General features: G+C 41.8%; 1 pseudogene; it reads left to right on the forward strand.

Moving 5' to 3' along the window:
- Nucleotides 1-1,670: 1,670 nt before the first annotated feature.
- LOC134643526 (cholesterol 24-hydroxylase-like) lies at nucleotides 1,671-15,723 on the forward strand (annotated as a pseudogene).
- The last annotated feature ends 3,116 nt before the right edge of the window (nucleotides 15,724-18,839 follow it).

Here is an 18,839-nt window from a genome sequence, read left to right on the forward strand (position 1 = left end):
TATTTTCATTAAGTCTTGAGTTGAGCTTCAAAGAAAAAAGAAAATTGTTTTTTAAAAACAATCACACACAACCTTTGGCCTGGCAGCTACTTGGCACACTGTGGCCAAGTATTTACCTAAAGAGAGGTATGGAAAAGTAAACTTACTCGTTAACAAATTCTCTTCCTTGGTCGGATAAAATTCATTTTGGGCAGCCATGTCTATATATGAGTGAGCACAACTGATGAGCTACCTCAGCAGCACTTTTGCTTTTTAATGGAAAAGCCTCAACCCATTTTGAAAAATAGTCCGTTGCAGTCATAATGTACTGAAAGCCACTAGACGTTTTTGGAAGAGGTCCAGTTAGATCTATTCCGATTAGCTCCCAGACATGTGACACCTGTCAGTGATAAAAGAATCACATTAATACATAATGTACATGATAACATTACTATTTTCTACTAAAATGCTACTGATATTTAGCTTTATACACTGCAGTGGTTGCACAGCAGCCAATGGTTTTCCCATTTTTTGACACTGGTCACAAGCCAGGACCTTAAACATATTGAACGATCTTTATATTATCCAACAATCGCAATTAATTAAACAACAAAATTGCAAATGTTCTATAAAAAATACTCGATCAAGTGGCGAAACAGTGTTAATTACTGTACATCATCCTAAAATCTGGTACGGGTCTTCAGGATAACTATGCATTCTATTGGAGCACTGTTAACATACTATATAGAAATAACAACTTTAAAAATACTTACCCAATTCCCAATGTCAACCGACATGCCATACCAGTAAAATCTGGAACAAATTGCAGTTCGAGTCTTGAGTACGCCAGTGTGTCCACCGATGGGACTTGAATGAAACTCTTGGAATAGTCCCATGGCTTCTTCTTTTGTTTTTATCACTCTCAGGTCTCCAAACAAGAGCACTCCGCCTATATTTAAAAAATGTAAATTAATTATAACATGTATTTAACCAATAATTACATTTAGTTATTTATTTACATTACAATACTGACCCTTCAGCCTGAATTTTGCGGCATATCTCCTAAGGGTTTGCCTCTGGGACTTATTGTATTCAGATGGGTAGGACCCAATGGACAGAAACATGAGCAGTTCCTCGTATTTGTTCTCCATAACTAAGGAGAAAATCGGACAATTTCAACATGGCTTCGGAATCCATACAGTAAATAAAACGACTACACAACGTTACCGCGCAATTAACAAGTATGTGGTGCAATAGTACTTTCTTCGACATAACAACCGAGCGTTTATTCAACATAACGGAGCGTGGTGTCCAGTAACTGCAGGAGGACTAAAATAAATTGAGAAGGTTTGCAGAAGTTTAAAAGCACAAAATAAACACTTGAAATATGACTTCGAGTGAGCAGCTTAAGGTAAAAAATTATCATCTGTAATAAAGAAGTAAAACTTATAATACAAACCTTTTTTCGAAAGCAACGAGATCGGCACAAGATCGGGGTAGGATGAAATAATTGGCGTGTACTATTTACACCGGAAACATGGCCGTTTTGAATTGTGCGCATACGCAGTAACAACAAGTAGGGCAGCTTGATGGGTAGGACGTTTTGTCAGAACACCGGCACTAGCCGCAACCTGAATTCCCCTTTCACTGTTTATTAGCTCCTGTGTCACAGTGCTGACAGGTAAAGGCATATGCTTGGAACTCTGACACATTTCCCCAATGTAGCCAAGAATGAGCGGAGCCCTGCTGGCCGCGTTAACCCGCGAGCTGCGGGCGACACGCCAGACAGGCTAACCGGCTGGAATGCTACTCGTAGGCCGACTAACGATTAGCCGGCATGAACCGTAGCCTAATTCTCCACTGTTCATTCCCCACAGTGTTAAGCAGGCCAACAGCGAACGCTTGGAATGCTGAAGCCGTATCCCCTCTGTGTTTACATACTTCGCAGCCGAGCTGCACAGTGCCCAGGCGACAGCGTATGCTTGAACGCTGAAGCCGTGTTCCTGCTGTGTTTGCTCACTGTAGCCGAGCTACTAGCTAGCCGGCAGCCGCACAGCGTGGTCCGACCGGCGCAGAAGCCTATTTTTCGAGGCGATAAGCTGGGGAAGGGAGACCAACCAAGGGGAGAGCTAAGGGCCAGCTAGGGGGAACCAAGCTAAGAGATACCAGGGCATACCAGTGGAATACCAGGGGAATACTGCACAGACCCCCACAGAGTCGAGCTTTTCAGTTTAGAAACAGTATTTCTAAACTGGGATTGAACCTTGGTGTTTTTCAAGATGGCTGCTAGGGTGCAGACACATAGCTTGGCAGGTCCTGTGCTTTTGCCAAAAAAAAAAAAAAAAACATCTAAAAACCCCTGGATCTTGACATCAACTTGTCTTTTTGTTTTTATGCATTTTTATCTTCTGTGGAGTTTGACATGTCCAAGAAAGCTGGATAACTATACCACTTTCCCAGCCAAATGGAGTCAACATGTTTTGTTCACAAGATTCTTGGATTTTGGTCATGCTAGACCACCCCCAGTTAAACATGAACAATTAAATACACCACAATTGTCCCTGGAGATTCTGAAACTTGTTCTGATGTTACTTTTGGCTGGTGATATAGAACTAAATCCTGGACATATTTCAAACATCAGTGATTTGGACTGGCTACAACTAATTAGCCAAGTTAGCCTATGGGCACAGCTATCTCTGCGTTGCTTTCCACCTCAACTAACTGTGCTCCAACCACCCTCCCAGTTAATAAGGCTACATCTGCAACTAATAGTGTTTACGCCCCTGTTGTCCAGGCCTCCAATCTGGGCTGCCTGGGCCTCCAATCTGGGCTGCCTGGGCCCCCCACCTGCTGTACCTCAACTACAGTCTCTGGTAAAGTGTTTCTCATCATTAAATGCTCATAGCATTGTCAACAAAAGGACAAGAAATCCTGCTATTAAAAGTTACAGAGGAACAAAGATCTGCAAGACATTTAATCAGGCTAAAGTAATCTGGGACACTAAAAATAAACCGAAGGGGCTTCTATGTGGACACATTAACATTCGTAGTATGTTACCAAAGCATGAACAACTGGAACATATTCTAAGCAATTCCAATATTTCTATTTTGGGTATGTCTGAATCTTGGCTCACAAGTTCTTCTCCTGAGCCTGCGGTTGTCTTTCCAGAGTACACAGTATTCAGAAAGGATAGAATTGGAACAAGAGGAGGAGGAATACTTGTGTATGTAAAAAAACACCTGGATTGCTCTTTACTTAGTTCACCAATAGATGTTGAAATAGAACATATTTCTATTAAAAATCACTCTTTCCCCAGAAATGTCATTTACGTTGATCTGTTTATATTGCCCTGTTTATATTTTTTAAATGTCATACTATAAATAATAAGTCTAATGAAATAATTGTAATGGGAGATTTTAATGTCAACTGGGACTGTGAAAAGGACTGAAAAACACTCAAGGACATAATGGAGACTTTAAACTTTACTCAACACATTGAACAACCCACAAGAATAACGAGACACTCTAAAACTAAAATAGATCTGGTTTTCAGTAATAAGCCCGAGCGAATTATTAAGTTTTATAATTTTATCACTGGTATTTCAGACCACAATTTTATATTATTCTCTAGAAAACTTATAAAATCACGGGTTAAGAATCACTTTCATAGTTCATCTAATAGGAGATCCTTTTATGAATTTATACCAAGAAGTCAGCGACAAAATGTAGCAGAAGCATTAGCATCAGTTAACTGGGAGCCTTTATTGTGTAGTGATGATCCACAATTCTGTAGCAGTCACTTCACTGACATTGTCAATGTTATGTTATATCAACATACTCCATTAGAGGTCGACAAAAAATAAAGACAACATCTAATCTGCCCTGGTTAAACAAAGAATGCAAGAATCTAATGAAAACAAGAGATCAATTACTAAAACAGTTCCTGAAAACAGGTCTAACTCTGGATAGACAGAGATTTACTTCAATGCGGAACAAAGTAACAAGAAGTTTGAGACAGGCCAAAGCAAATTTCTTTATAAATATAATTGAAAGAGCCAAAGGTAATGGTAAAAATTATCTGGCAACACCTAAATAAATTACTTGGCCGTCATTCACACAAAAACAAAAATACAATTGAACTTTATGTAAATAACTCTATTGTTAGAGAGCCTCTATCTATTGCCAGTAACTTAAACACTTTCTTTATCTCATCTGTTAAGGAGATCAGTCAGAGCTTTGACTCAGTCGTATGCTCTGATAATGTGAATGATGTTGGTCAAAATTTGTTCACCATCACTCATATTTCAGACACTGAAGTTGCTAAACTAATTACAGGTTTAAAACAATCAAAAGCACTTGATGTATATGGTATTAACACAAATTTCCTAAAGGAACATATGGATTTGCTTGAACGTCCAACCACTCATGTTTTGAATATGTCTTTCGAACATTCCATTGTTCCAACAGATTGGAAAATTGCTGCAGTTACACCAATTTTCAAAGCAGGTGTGAAGACTGACATGTCTAATTATCGCCCCATAAGCATACTCCCGGTCATATCTAAAATAGCTGAGAAGTGGGTGGTTAAACTCCTCACTGCTCACCTAGAAAACACCCAACCCTCATTACATCCATTGCAGTTTGGCTTTCGGGCACATCACTCCACAGACACTGCCCTGTGTATGTTAGTGGAGAACTTGAAGAGCTTGCTGGACAAGAGTCCCTGTGTTGGAGTGGTATTTTTAGATCTGAAGAAGGCTTTCAACTCTGTAAACCATCAGATATTGTTGTCCAGATTGACTCAGTTTAATATCTCCAGTCAGGCTCTTCAGTGGTTTGCCTGATATCTCTCACACAGGAAACAGTGTGTGGTGTTGGACGGGGTTAAATCTCCATATTTAGACTGTGATACAGGGGTTCCTCAAGGATCTGTTCTTGGGCCCTTATTGTTCTCTCTTTTTATCGATAACTTACCTGAAGTCTGTCCAAATATATTTGCTCAAATGTATGCGGATGATGCAGTTATATATACGCAAGCCAAAAGTGTCCAGCAGGTGGCAAAAGATCTTACAGCTGCTTTAGCATTAATGCATAGCTGGCTGGAGGACTCATGCCTAATGTTGAACACCTCAAAAACTGTCTGCATGTATTTTTCAAAACGCCCCTTAAACTTGAAGCAATCAAACATATTCCTGGATGGAGTAGAGCTGTCACGGCCAGGCGGATCAGCTGCACGCTGATCAGCACTCTCTCTGTTTCTCTCTCTTCCTTTCTCTCTCCTCTTCTCTCTCGCCGGGGCGGAACTCACTGTGGGTTCACGCCCTCGGCCCACGCCCTCGGGAGATGAGACACCTGGGTCTCATTAAGGTGATCGGTACTTAAGCCAGGAGGCGACTGCTGTTCGCCGCTGGATCGTTGTCTACCACGCGTTAGTGAAGCCAAGCTACAGCAAGTCAGTTAAGAGTGTTTTCCTGTGTGCGTCGTACTTAACCCTGTCTCCTTGTCTACAGAGCTCCCTGGATTTCCCCCCCGTGTGTTTCCCGTGTGGCAGTGTCGGAGTGAGAGCTTGTGATCGTGTGAGTGGATATTCTGAAGAACGCGTGCTTTCCCCTGGACTTCCCTGGAGACCCCTTCTCCCCTCACTCAGCTGTATATAGCACCCCCTGCACATTCTTGTATATACACCTGGTGCATTGTAAATAAACCTTTCTTGTGAGCATCAGAACTGGAGTCCTGCGCTTGAGTCCTCCTCCAAACCGTAACAAGAGCTTGAATTAGCTCCAGAATTTAAATATCTTGGGGTCATTCTAGACCCAACATTATCCTTCAAGAGTCACATAAATAAAGTGTCCCAGGTACTTAAATTTAATAATCGAAATTTTAATTATATATGTAGTAATTTAAACATGAATGTTGCAAAAATGTATTTTTACTCAATGATCATCTCTCATATAGACTATTGTTTGACGTCCTGGTCACTTGCTTGTCCAACAACACTTAAAACTATTGAAAACATTTATAAAAGAAGTTTAAAACTACTTGACAAAAAACTGACTTCCCACCACCACTGTCATGTGTTAAAAAAAACATTAATTACTGAACTTCAATAACTTAGTGAAACTTAAAAGAGTGTTTTTAATATATAAAGTCTTACACTCCCTTGCTTCACCACCACTAAAGGAGTTCATTAGGGGTAAAGAAAGCTCAGACAGGACCACTCGAGCTACAACCCGAGGAGACTTGTTTATACCACACAGACGGACAGCATTTGGGCAGAACGTCCTTTCTGTCCAGGGTGGCCATCTGTGGAACAGTCTTCCTCAATCCATCAGAGAATGCTCGACATTCAACTTGTTTAAGGCACAGGTTAAAAACTGGTTATGGACAAATCAAGTGTGTGATCATGTATAAGTTGTATAGTTTTAATGTTTTATTTGGGAATAGAATGGTGTGTATGTGTGAGTTTGGTGATGGAGTTTTTATTATGAATGAATTATGAATTTTTTATGAATTATGTCTCTTTTTTTATGTTTTATGGACAACAGATGGAAATTAGCCCTTGGCTATAATCTGGTATGTTTACATTTATGTAATTTTTTTACATTTATGTTCATTAACATGCACTGTCCTAAATAAATTAAATTAAATTTCGATGTCCTTTGTGTCCAGCCAGTTAATGCGAGACACACCCAGCTGTTCATTAAAGCTTTCTGGTTTGATCAGAAAAGAAAACATTGGTCCATACACCTGAAAGTCCCGAAAACCCATTTTGAATTCTGTCTCGAGTCTACGGATGTATCTGTGTATTTCTGTGGTGCTGATGCTGTGCTGAGCGGACAGCTCCCTGAGGCATTTGAAGTTTCGGAATGTGAAAATTTCAACGTCGCTTGTAAAAACTGGGGTTGTTAAGATACCGTCATTAAGAAGGGACACAACTGTATCTATGCGAGCTAATTTGCGATGTGCACCGCTGGCCGACCTTTTTTTTTTTAATGCACCTTCTCAGATTAAATCACTGCGTGTCGTGGCCAGGGCTGGACTGCTACAAAAAAATAAAAAAATATAAAAAATTGTCCCCGGGCATTTTGACTAGAGACCGGCCCACCAGGTATTATAGGAAAAGCCATAAAGCCTTTGAATGAAAACAAATGCTGTTGTGACAGTGATGTACACTGTCTTGTTGGTATATGTATGATTTCTATAGATTTTACATCAGATACAAACTTTGGTTGTCTAGTTTTTAATAAATAATTATCTGAATCTTACATTTTAAATGAGAATAAGAAAGAAAAGTATTTCCAAAGTGCTGCTAAAATGGAGACGAACAATATTGCTGAGAAATTTCAATCTGCTTTTAAGCCATTGCATAGTACTGAAACGGCGTTGGTTAGAGTTCTTAATGATATTCTTGTAATTACTGATACTGGACGCTCTATGGTCCTAGTTTTACTGGACCTCTCTTCGGCTTTTGATATGGTGGACCATAACATCTTATTATTAAGACTTGAGCACACTGTGGGTATTAGAGGCACTGCCCTCGACTGGTTTAAATCATACCTCGCTGATAGATCCTTTTCAGTTAACTTGGGCACCTTCTCCTCTTCCTCTGCACCGGTCTGTTGCGGTGTACCTCAAGGATCAGTTTTAGGCCCTATTCTTTTCTCATTGTATTTGCTCCCTCTAGGCACAATCTTTGAAAAATACAATATCCCCTTCCACTGTTACGCCGATGACATACAGATCTATTTTGAGCTTACTGACGACCTTGCTGTGTCCCTGCACTACTTTCAAGAATGCATGCGGGAGGTCAAAGAATGGTTCCTGAGTAATTCTCTCGTTTTAAACGATAAGAAGACTGAGATTGTGGTGTTCAACAGTAAAATCCCTCGTGCCCAACTTTGTGCTGCCCTGGGTTCCTTTGCTAGCTCTTCCTGTGACTATGTCAGTAACTTGGGTGTACTGCTGGATAGCTCGCTCAATCTCAATAAGCAAGTGTCTGCTGTCGTGAGATCTAGCTTCCACCAACTGCACCTTATCTCTAAGGCTAGGCATTATGTTCCACATGAGGACCTGGAGAAGCTTATTCACGCTTTTGTGACCTCCAGGTTGGATTATTGTAACTCCTTGTACTACGGTCTTACCTCTTCTTCTTCAGCCCGCCTCTTGACTGGTACCAGGAAATTTTGCCCTATTACTCCTGTTCTAGCTAGCTTGCACTGGCTGCCCATAAAGTACCGTATTCAATTTAAAATATTACTCCTTACATTCAAAACTATTAATAAATTAGCGCCGAGTTATCTTAGTGAACTTCTAAGTGTTCTAGCAGGAGTATGTGGCTTGAGATCTGCCACTCAACTACTTCTGACGCAACCTAGATCTCAGCTGAAGTCCCGGGGTGACCGTGCGTTTGCTCTGGCTGCCCCGGTACTGTGGAATACCCTTCCTCTTGATGTCCGAGCATCTGATTCTGCTGCACTGTTTAAATCACGACTAAAAAACCACTTATTCAATCTTGCCTTTCCCTCTAGTTAAGATTTATTTTATGATTTTATATTATGCACTTTTATGCTCATTTAATTCCTTGTTTGTTCTGTATCTGTTGCTTTCCTATGTATCAGTGACAGCTATCTGCTTGCATACCTAGTACTTGCTTTGGTCCTATTTCTATTATCTTGTTAAGCACCTTGGCATACCCTTGGTTTTTAAGTGTCCTTGATGAATAACGTTTTTTTTATATTATTATTATTATTATTATTATTACCCTGGTAACGCCCTACCTGGCCCTCCTGGCAAAACTTTGCTGTCAGCTACAAAGGATCCTGGTGTTATTTGTCTCTCAGAAACCGTTCATAACTTCAACTCATTCATGTCACCTAAAAGGTAATCCCGTTTCTCCATCACAGCTCTGATGATTCAGTAAGAACATCTCCTGGTTTCATCTTCATGTTTCCCTCTCACCACATATCCAAACCGACATCATGACCAGCAGCTTTTACAGCTGTGGCTCCAGCAAACATCAGCTGATACTAGAAATTAATATTAAATAAATTCTAACAACAGCTGATCAAGCTTAAACGTGCTGCTGTTGTTTAGCACAACATCCGCTGGTTTCCTCTTTCAGGCATAAAGTGGGAGATAAACAATAGAGACTGGACTTGTGTCAGAAATGCTGATCAGCAGATCATTGATCAGTTTCATGATTGAAGTAGCAACAGGAGAGGGAGGGGGAGAGAATGAGAGAAGAGGCGGCAGCTGTGCAGCAAAGACACAGAATAGCTCCAGCTTTGTGTCTTTTTCCATTCTAGTTGAAGTACGTGGATGTTGACAACGCCACCTGGGGAGAGAGTTACACCCCAGGAAAGATTTCTATAGCCAATGTAGATGTTACACTAGCTATGAAGAATCACAGGCTCGTTATTAACAGCAGAGGTGAGGCAGATCAATTTTACAAATCAAAATTTATTAAGAACTACTAAAAGCATAGAACTGAAAAATCAGAAAAGTTCCTAAGGTAGCAGGGCTGAGACTGCAAGACGGTTAATTAAAACACTTTATTAACAAACAATAATTAAAATGACCAGGCTCGCTGCCACGATGCTACCCTAGAACAATAACAGCTTGATAAAAATAACTAAACAGAGACCGGCCACTTGAGGAGGCAACCTACAGAGAGGAGTGCCCAAGGGTGCCACCAATTACTCACCCATGTAGTTCCACTGCAAACCTCACTGTCACTCACACTGAAACCTAAAGGGTGCAGTCTACGTATGCCCGGTGTGTACACTCTCATGCGTCGGGGAGGGGATTCCACCTCATGTGCCTAGCCCCTCAACAAGCAGCCGCACCTCCACTAAAGCATCAAAACAAAGCATAAAACAAATTAGTAAAAGAGATATAAATAAAACAAATACACCCTAAGATACAGTTCTTTATAAAAGCAAGATTAAAATATATCAAGCAATTCCAAGTAAAAGACCATAAAACCAGGAGTCCCATCAAGGCCAGTCCATAAATGTTTGTAAGATGACAACAGGCCACAACAAGACACAACAAAACAAAACAAAACAGAACAAGACAGCAGCAGTATGGCACAATCCTGTAACAAAAGAGGGAAACAGTCGTCAAGGTCCACCCTACCATATGCCACATTACAGCAAACGCAAGAGTCCCACTTACCACTCTCTAAAGGGCTATACTAAAATGAGCGGATTTCCTGAAGAAAGCAAACCTCTCTGCAATGCTTAACCATGTAATGCTCTTGGTCACCTTGGATGGAAAAAGCCTGCCAAATGCCTCCGTGTGGTAATGAAGTGCAGTTGTTTCTTATAGGGCCTCAAATTATCAGCTGGAAAGGCGTGGATGTTAGTGCTGCATTCGTGGACATCACGTAAAATCCTACCCCAAAATCTACTTCACTACATACGGGACAAACTGTGTTCCTTTTCAGCTCAAAACGAAATGCGTAATATTTTCTCTAAATACGGGACAATTCCGTTTAATACAGGACGGTTGGCAACTCTACTAACTAACCTTATGAATAAAATAAAGTTCACTATCAGTAACATCATAGCACCCACCCAGCTGTATAGAAACTCCGTTATGCTAGGCAGTACGCAGTACGAGTTATTGTGACTGACTGTAAAAAGTCAGCACAACGAAAATAAACTCCACCTAAACTTGGTTTATATCTGACCCAGATAGACTGCAGGTCACAACTTCTTATCTGAAGTTCAGTTCACCTGACACTCAGCGGCCGCCTCGGGTCTCTCCTCCTCCTGCTTCACCTTTCCTTCATCCACTTGCTGGCCTAAGTGGAAGCTCCGCCATAGCCACCACCAAACAACTGAGTTGTTTTTACGCCAGCATCTGGCCAATCCACCACCTTTCATTGTTTATACAGTTACAAAAAAACAAACAAACAAAAAAAAAACATCGGCACATAAAAACGAAAAATCACTTGCCCGGTGGGCTGATGGCCAGTCCAGCTATGGTCGTGCCATCAGTTAACCCTTTGCATGCCCAGGGTTGCCGACCCCTGTTATAGGAGGACAGAAGGCTCAGATAGGAACATTTAGATTAGATGCAACCTGAATGCCAACAGTAAGCAAAACTAACAGTAACTAAAACTCCGAGGAATAAAATAACGTATTTTCTCAACTGTCTTCTTTGAAGGCTCTTAGGCAATGGCCTGGTAACAGCACGGGATCATGAGCAGTGGTACAAACCGGATCATGGACCCTGCGTTCAGCAGCCTGTGAGTTTCACAGTTATCACAAATTTCTGTGGTAGTTTGTTGGCAGGTTCTGGCTCCTCCGTCTAAAGTTATCATTACTTCCAGGTATCTGAGAGGTCTGATGGGAACCTTCAGTGAGAGGGCAGAGAAACTGATGGATAAACTTGCAGATGTTGCCGACAGTAAAACAGAAGCTAATATGCTCCAGCTTGTCAACTATGTTACCCTGGATGTTATTACTAAGGTTCTATATTACAGTCAGTTTTACAGCTTTTACAGCAGTCTTTATCCAAATAATATTTCCTCATGTTTGTGTTTTTCCTTGATAAATCTCAGGTTGCTTTCGGGGTGGACTTGGACCTGCTGAAGAACACTTCACAGTTCCCTAAAGCCATTGAGACATGTTTGAAAGGGATGGCTCACTACATTAGAGACAACTTTTTCGAGGTATTACTTCAGTGTTTTGTGATGAGAGAGATGAGATAGCCTTTATTTGTCAGTTGCAGTTGCCCACAACCAAGATGACAGACCTTGCCGACCGTACATACAATACACAAACATCACATTGGGGAGACAGGTCAGGCTAGGTAGCAAGGGAAAAAAAAAACATTGAAATGTGTAACACAAAAGGATAATCCAGGAATGCACAGATATCAACACACCATAACACAATAAAACACAGACAAGCAACATGGGAGAGTATTCCAGTGTGTACAGCCGATCTGGGTCCGCTGCAATCTTCGATTGCGCCTCCAGCTGTTCCGGTGTCCACATTGGATGGGAGGTAAGCATGGGAGAAGGCGTTGGATTCGGGGGAGGGAGGGTGATAGTGAGGGCGTATCAGTATCAGTGTACATGTTTCGTGGGTGTGCATGTGTGTGTGTGTATCCCGTGTTCAGCTGAGAGAAAGTGTCGCCACGCCCGGTTAAGCAAAGGTCAACAGTCTCCAGTGGACCCAGGTGGCCTTGAATGAGGTACAAAGAGTTCTGACAACAATACTGTTATCATAGGAAGAATTTGTTGTTCCAGTCAGCTTCGACCTTGGCAGGCCTTCAGCTGACACCAGGGGGGCCACATGAGTGAAGATGGTGAATGTTTGGGTTTAGTGCGAACAACTGCATCCAATTTTTACAGTTGGTCTAATGTCCATCACTGGTCACCAATTATCTCAATTCCCGTTGTTCTTATCCAAGATCTTATCCATATTGCGTTCAAAACACAGTCTGAGTACTCACAGGCCTGCCAATCGTCTATCATGTTGGCCAGCCTTATGGGATTTTGAACAGCTGTAGCCGCTTCTTGTTCTTCGATCCATAATTCTTTAGGTTTTAGAGAACAAGACCGAGAAAGTCTTTGAGGGTTAGAGTTAGACGAGACTAGACAAACACATAGAAGCATCAGTAGGGAAGATAAGGGAGGGAGAGGGGGAAAGAGGCATCCGCCTCCTCCGAGAGCCAAAGAAGAAGAAAGTATGTACTGCAAGTCTTGTTGCATGGAATGTTAACTTCTTCAATCTGCCATTCCAGTTTAATCCAAAGAACAGAGGATACATTAATGAGGTGAGGGAAACGTGCCGCCTGCTGCGCAAAACTGGATCTCAGTGGATCGCTGAGAGAAAGGCCGCCATTGAAAACGGTGACGAGGTCCCCAAGGACATCCTGACACAAATCATCAAAACTGCCAACCAAGGTTGAAGTCCCTAAATTTCACATTTGAATAGACTCAGTAAGCCTTGAGCATTGATTTTAAATTGCTGTGAATAGTACACACAAGAGTAAACAAATACACTGAGTTTTTAGTTGTGGCGAGTGGAGTGTTCTTTGTTGTGGTCTGCATGCTGATGCTGAAGAAGCGACATCATGCCGATGACACCAGCAAACTAAATAAACTGATCAGGAAGGCTGGCTCTGTGATTTGCTTGAAAATGGACACTTTGGAAGCTTTGCAGAATATAAATAGATGACTGATAGAGACGTTAACACAGAAGACATTGTAACATCTGACGTGTAACAAATGAAAAAAAGAGAAAGAAGCCAAATATTAATTTATGTGTCAATTTTCTTATTGTTTCAGAGGAAATCATGACTGAAGAAGATGAGGAGTTTATGCTGGACAATTTCGTGACATTCTTCATTGCCGGTGAGTCTCTGTTATTTCATGTCTCCAGCAGCCTGTGATACTGAATTGGATAAGTGGTTAACAAAGTAGATGGGTAGTTGGATGGATTTGTGAAATGTTACAAAATAAGTTGGAGGTTGTGCTTCCTCTCACACTGCAAGACTTAACTGCCACAGCATATTCGTCCACATATGAAGCCCCCTTCATCAAAGACTGTTTTAAATCCAAACAGATACAAAGTCCTGGTGTTTTTACCTCTTTTGAGTCCCAGCTCCTAACTTTAAGCTGACTGGTCTCTCTGCAGTGATAGCACAATGTGACACTGAAATTGGATGAGCTGTTGAGAAAATAGATGGATGAAAACAAAATCCAAAATAAGTTGTGGGTTCTTTTTGCCACACCACAAGCATAAAGTGTGTTAAAAGGTCAATATTTCAAAAAGGAAACAAAAAAAGTTCCCCTTGCCAGGAACCCAGCAAAGTCACTATTTTCAATTTAAACATTTATACAGTTATATTTACTGTCAAGTGTAATAACATAGTTAATCACCTGTTTAACTCACATAGACATAAACTACAGACCAGATGATCTGTGTATTATTATACACTGTATATAAAAGTGAAACCCATACAAAAGTGTCCTAAACCTGCATTCTTTCAAATTGTCTGTTTGTTTAAACGTGTATGTGAAATTTCCTTCTGCTTCTTTGCTCTTTGACCTTAACTTATTACTAAGGTCAAAATAAACATAATGACAATATTGTTTTGTAATTTTTCATTTTGTAAATTATGGTCCCGATTAGCATACACAAAGAATCTAAATAATGGCTTGCTGCTCTTATGTGAGTGTGCAGTGTTCTTGGGTTCACCGTCAGATCTGTCTTTTGATTGTGACGTCTGGTTTCAAAACTGCTAAGCAATGGAGGAAATGCTAAACTTGAAACTTGAAAAACAGCGTTGTTTTTATATAGTGTATGTTGTAACATTTTATTGAGTTTCATGTCAACTGATTATTTTATGATCCACTCTTTTGGTGTAGAAAGAAGAAAAGATTAAGAGTACAATTATTTAAGTGATTGTACATTCATATTAAGGTGGTAATAGAGATTCAATTTTAAAACATTTGTGCTATTTCAGGCCAAGAAACAACAGCCAGTCAGCTGGCTTTTTGCATCATGGAACTTGGAAGACATCCTGATATACTGGAGAAGTAAAAAGTCAAAATATAGCAGACATCAGTTTCCATTAGAACAAGTGAACTTTGGTTTCTTATGGAGTTTTCTCATTTCTCAGAGCGAAGAAAGAAGTGGACGATGTTATTGGGATGAAACGTGAAATAAGCTACGATGACCTGGGCAAGTTGGTCTACCTGTCACAGGTACATGTGACTATTTGAAAATAGTGGTAATGTTTTTAGTGTGATTTGTAATCTCATGTTCACCCATGGATTCAAAATTAGTCAACTAACAATGACAGACGGCATCAACAGTGAACTTAGTCTCTCAGTCTTTTTTCTTTTCTTTTTTTTACAAAACAAGATGCACCATAAACGTTGTGATCTTCCCCCAGGTGCTAAAAGAGACTCTGTGAATTTATCCCGTAACTCCGGCCACATCTCGTGATATTGCTGAAGACATGGTCATTGATGGTGTCCACATACCTGGAGGGTTTGTTGCTGTAGTGAGTCATAGATTTTTTTTGTGTGTGTTTCTAGCTTCAAAGCAGAAAATAAACTTCTGTTTTATATAACCATAAAGATCAGTGGCATCAATTAGTTAAACAAAACAAAACAAAACTTACAAGACAGTTACCTGGAATCAAGATGAATAAATAAACTGTTCTGATGTCTAGTTCAGCTCCTATACATGTGGGAGACTGGAGAGATTCTTCAAGGATCCACTGAGATTTGATCCAGACAGATTTCACCCAGATGCTCCCAAGTAAGGAACACACTGTGTCACCATGCTGACATGTTTTAGTCTAATGTTTGTACACCAGTTATTATCTCAGACTAAATCAGTTAAATGGTTCACAGTAACTGAGGCTGTCTCTTGTCTGTTCAACAAGGCCTTATTACTGCTACTACCCCTTTGCCCTCGGTCCTCGCTCGTGTCTGGGAAAGAACTTTGCTCAGGTGAGGATGACAGTATAAGTCAACATGAAGACCCACTCACCTTTACACACACAGACTCATCTCTGTGGGCGCTGTTGTGATTTTTAGATGGAGGCTAAAGTGGTGATGGCCAAACTGCTCCAGAGGTTTGACTTCACTCTTGTCTCGGGACAGACCTTTGACATCCTGGATGCTGGAATGCTCAGACCTAAGAGTGGAGTAATTTGCTCTTTCGCTCACAGGGAATAAAAAGAATAAATGGCCATAAAGCACCAATACATTAGAAGAGGTCATAGTAGTCTATAGAGTAAAATTGGGCTTTTATTCATATCTAAAACTGTCACTTAAAAAAGAAGAAGAAAACCTTGTAATGAAAACAATAATGGTATGATTTAAATAGCATATTCATATGAAGTTAATGTGATGTTTTTTATTTATTACAATAATGAATATAAAACTACTTGTTGGCCAACAGGGAGTCTGTAGAAACTGTGCTACTGTTGGCTGAAGACAAAGGAAGAGGAAAAGGGGAAGGCATGTTTGGAGGCAGAGAGAGAGAGAAGGTAGGAGTGTGGAGGTGAGAGTAGGAACTTAAAATGTAGGGACTATGACTGGTAGAGGTGGTGTGACAGAAGAGGATCCGAGGGATGGAATGAGGTGGAGGCAGATGATCTGGAAACTACTAAAGGAAGCAGGAAAAAGAAGAGGAAGAAATCCTTTCTGATGCAACATCAAAAGGAGTCGTGTGTCTGTGCGAATGACCAGATCTTTTGCTTATTAGGCAAATGTGTTAACTACTACACTTCAGAGCCACCCATTACAATAGTGAATATATAGAAACATTTTTGAGGGGCGCTGGTCTCTAGGGTGATGCCATATTTTTAGTTTATATTATATAGTTGCTTTTTCATAGCCGTTTGTAACAACGGGGTGGCTGTAGCTCAGGTGGCAGAGCAGGTCCGCCACTAACCAGAAGATTGGTGGTTCAATCCCAGGCTGCTCCAGGCTGCATGCCAAATGTCCTTGGGCAAGATACTAACTATGTTTGCCTACTGGTGGTGGTCAGAGGGCCCGGTGGCGCCAGTGTCCGGCAGCCTCGCCTCTGTCAGTGCGCCCCAGGGCAGCTGTGGCTGCAATGTAGCTTCCCATCACCAGTGTGTGAATGACTGAATGTAGTGTGAAGCGCTTTGGGGTCCTTAGGGACTAAGTAAAGCGCTATACAAATGCAGGCCATTTTAACCCTTTTGGGTTATAGCACCACTAGGGGGGGGGTTGCCCTAATATTGTAATAGCTGTGGGAGTCTCCTAGTGGGTGTGTGTTGTTAGCGGCAGCAATTCCATGCTGCTCATGTTCTTTTCTCTCAAAAAGAAACCTTACTGTTGTGACAAGCTGGCGCCGGCGATACCAATCTCCGCGCATGTATGCACGGACGAGTACAGCTGTGGAGACCTGGCTTACAAGGTGTAATGTTGCTAACAGCAAATAAAGGTCTGTTATTGGATTTAACTGACTGGCTTCGGGTTATTCGGCTAACACCTACACACCACACGCTCGCTGGACCTGCTAGCCGGTCCTTCCTCGCCAGACTGCTGTTACAAAGTGGCGCCCGAACATTGTTCTCTGGATCTTCATCGTCATCCGGACCGACAGACGGTGGGCTCAGATATTTTTCCCGTGTTTTTCAACGATTGACACTTCGGCTGAGGTGGCGTGTTTTTTTTCCCTCTTCGTCAGGCCAGGCCGATAGGACGCCGTGAAGGAGCTGACTCCCCGCGATTTCAACGATATTCGCAGGCACGGAAGAGCACCGAGCCATCGCTTGACACGCTCGCCTTCTGAAGGAGAGTACTCTGTGAGTAACTGCACGGTCCGTCGGACCGCCAACGCAGTGCTATTGGACCGTTACGACATCGGCGGCGCTAAAGCTAATGCTAAAGCTACAGTGACTTTGACTCAGTATTCATTCAGAGGGACGTGTTGTCTTGTGTGAAACACTGAAGCATCAGAGTGTGCACGGACGCTCTCTGACTGATATTAACGCTTAGGTGCTGTGTGTGAACGCTCTTTTCACTTCGCCATAACTTTTGTGGGAGAGAATAGTTTCCACACTTTTAAAATGGCGTCCCATGCAGACACGGGGAGTGAGGAAGATGGCTGCGACCCGGATGCTGAAGCGCCCGGCCTGACAAAGTACATCATCCCTCACTCTACACCTCTTGACCTCAACCTTGAAGTGGAAAACTTGGAAGGAGAGGTCGAGAAGCCACGAGATTGCTTACAGGATTCGCTGGAGCTACAAAAGAGCCTGCTGGAGTGTTTGGATCATGGAGCTACAGGAGACCCGGGAGAGCAGCCATCTCCCCAATAAACCCCGCCGGTGCCCCTTAATGACCGCTGGTTGGACGGGTACCAGGTGGACTAGCCGTTATCATACGGACAAACTTGAGGTTGACTGAGGGTTGGTTTCATGCAAGATGTATGTAATGTGATTGTTCTGTTCATAAGGGATGGTTACTTGTTCTGTTCCACTGAACTCTTGTCATCGCAGCCCATGAGAGGCTTTTAGTTTGGTTTTCTGTTGTACTGATTTGAGCGACCAGTTGTGTTGTATGTTTGACTGTTTCCCTTGTCTATGACCATCTCTGGAAGATGAATAGGCAGTAATACTGCATGTTCTGTATTGTTTGCTTCAAGCACTAATTTTGTTTATTGACTGTACCAATGCTGTAAGGTAAGGGTGTCTAACAATTCCTCCACAACCTGCTTACTACCTAAAGTAGCTATGTATAGTGAAAGGGGGTAGCAGGAGGAGGGTCACCTGGGTCCGGCTGAGGACAGCCTTCTAATTGCCGGGGGGGGGGGGTGATGTAACAACCCTTTTGGGTTATAGCACCACAGGGGGGGGTGTTGCCCTGATATTGTAATAGCTGTGGGAGTCTCCTGGTGGGTGTGTGTTGTTAGCGGCAGCCATTCCATGCTGCTCATGTTCTTTTCTCTCAAAAAGAAACCTTACTGCTGTGACAAGCTGGCGCCGGCGATACCAATCTCCGCGCATGTATGCACGGACGAGTACAGCCGTGGAGACCTGGCTTACAAGGTGTAATGTTGCTGACAGCAAATAAAGGTCTGTTATTGGATTTAACTGACTGGCTTCGGGTTATTCGGCTAACCCCCACACCACACGCTCGCTGGACCTGCCAGCCGCTCCTTCCTCGCCAGACTGCTGTTACACATTGAACCACAGAAGCTTTAGTGTCTGTAACACTAATTTAAGCACAGGTTTTATGTAAATGAAAATAAAACTGAAACTTTAATGTTTGTCAGTGTGATTTTATTTGTGTTTGCAGTGTAGTGATTACTTATGTACCCAACTTGCTCTTTTAATGCAGTTACCAAC

This window comes from Pelmatolapia mariae, linkage group LG15 (genome assembly GCF_036321145.2).
Source record: "Pelmatolapia mariae isolate MD_Pm_ZW linkage group LG15, Pm_UMD_F_2, whole genome shotgun sequence".
In the NCBI taxonomy this organism is placed as follows: domain Eukaryota; kingdom Metazoa; phylum Chordata; class Actinopteri; order Cichliformes; family Cichlidae; genus Pelmatolapia; species Pelmatolapia mariae.